The sequence below is a fragment of the Alligator sinensis genome, unplaced genomic scaffold (genome assembly GCF_000455745.1).
Source record: "Alligator sinensis unplaced genomic scaffold, ASM45574v1 scaffold1467_1, whole genome shotgun sequence".
NCBI classification, from domain to species: domain Eukaryota; kingdom Metazoa; phylum Chordata; order Crocodylia; family Alligatoridae; genus Alligator; species Alligator sinensis.
In genome coordinates this window covers 89,870-91,426 of record NW_005843220.1, presented here as the reverse complement: position 1 = coordinate 91,426, position 1,557 = coordinate 89,870, and the positions used below count along the sequence as shown (strand labels likewise).

At 48.2% G+C, this 1,557-nt stretch overlaps 1 protein-coding gene across 1 annotated transcript in view; it reads left to right on the top strand.

Moving 5' to 3' along the window:
* The window catches only part of BLVRA (biliverdin reductase A), a 15,608-nt gene that overhangs the window by 216 nt on the left and 13,835 nt on the right, over window positions 1–1,557 (top strand). The window lies entirely within an intron of this gene.

Here is a 1,557-nt window from a genome sequence, read left to right as displayed (position 1 = left end):
TTCAGCATATTGTTTTTTAGGCTCACAAATACCTTAGATGTTATATTTCTCTAGTATAATGAATGAGACCATGGAAAATGCATTTTACCTGACCACATTTAGCACCTGGAGCAGGGACGGGCAATTATTTTGGCTGAAGGGCCACTTACTGAGTTTTTGTGTCCTCTTGACCACCACACTTCTCACCCACTCTACCTGGAACTGTAGTATGCCCTGATCCTGCATCCCTGACCCAGAACTGTGCCGGCCCTGTCTGCAGCATAGACAATGCATAAGTGCTGACAGTGGGGGAGCACAGCTGCTGTCCCTGCTGCTGTTGGGCAACGGGTCTGACTGGGATGCAGCCCCGTGCCCTGCGCCCTGCTGTCAGCGCAGAAATTGCACCACTGCTGCTGCCCTGGATGCTGCTGGGTAATGGATGCAGCCTGGCTGCAGACTTGCACCCCACCATCAGCACAGAAATCTGGGGGGAACATGTGCCAGTGCCCCCCACCCCCATTCATCACCTATGGTCTGCAGCTTACACCACCACCCACCTGGCACAGCAGAAGCAGCCCTGGGAGGACACTGGCATCAGCTGTGGACATTCTGGGCAGGTTCCAGGTGGGGGTTGGGGTGTCTGCCTGGGTCCACAACTGCCACTGCCATGTCAGTGCTGGGTGGAAGCAGTCCCGGCTGCCTGCCTGGCGCAGCAGAAACAGCTCTGCCTACCCTTCTGGCACTATGCAGCAGCCGGAGCCGCTGGCCCCCCATGAGTTGGACCCCATGAATTGGTGGCCACCTGCCCGTGGACCTGATACAATCAGTTGGTGGGTTAGATCCAGCCTGTGGGCCTTATTTTGTCCATCCCCTGATCTGGAGGTTAAATTAGAAAACTAGTGTATGAAGCTTTGTGAAGTGAATGGGACTTTTGTGCCCTAAGTTCCATTTAAGTTAGTGAAATCTGAGGGATCTCAGCATGCTGCAGGATCAGGTATTTATAAAAGAGACATAGAAACCATATAACCAAAGTCTATTGCGTGTCCAGATTCCCACAAATGTGAAAAAATCACATGGATGAGCTCATGTCTATAGGTAATTCAGATGAGGAATTCTGATGTTGCAAGTCTAGTATGAAAATCTGTACTTTTGAAGCCAGCTGTGCATGTTGGAGAACAAATCCAATAAGGTTCATGTCTGGGCAGCAGCAGCATTGGTTCTCAGTAGCTGTCAGACTCTGGGTACCATAGCAGCAAGACATAATAGTTTTAAAATACGTATATGAGGCATGTATGCCTTTCAGCATGGATGTGTTCTCCAGGTATATATATAATCAATGAGTCATGCCTATTGGACATAGGAAAGACCTATTTGGTCACTCATTACACCTCCCTACCCATGCAGTTTGGTTCCCTAGGGTGCCACAGCTACTGCATTTACCTGAATCCAAGACAACGTTGAATTTAAGACGACCCCCAAATAATTAGATTCTATAAATGGAAAATTAATACATTTGTTATGATTTTCCATGCATAGAATTTAATTATTGGAGGGTTATCTTAAATTTATCCCCACCAC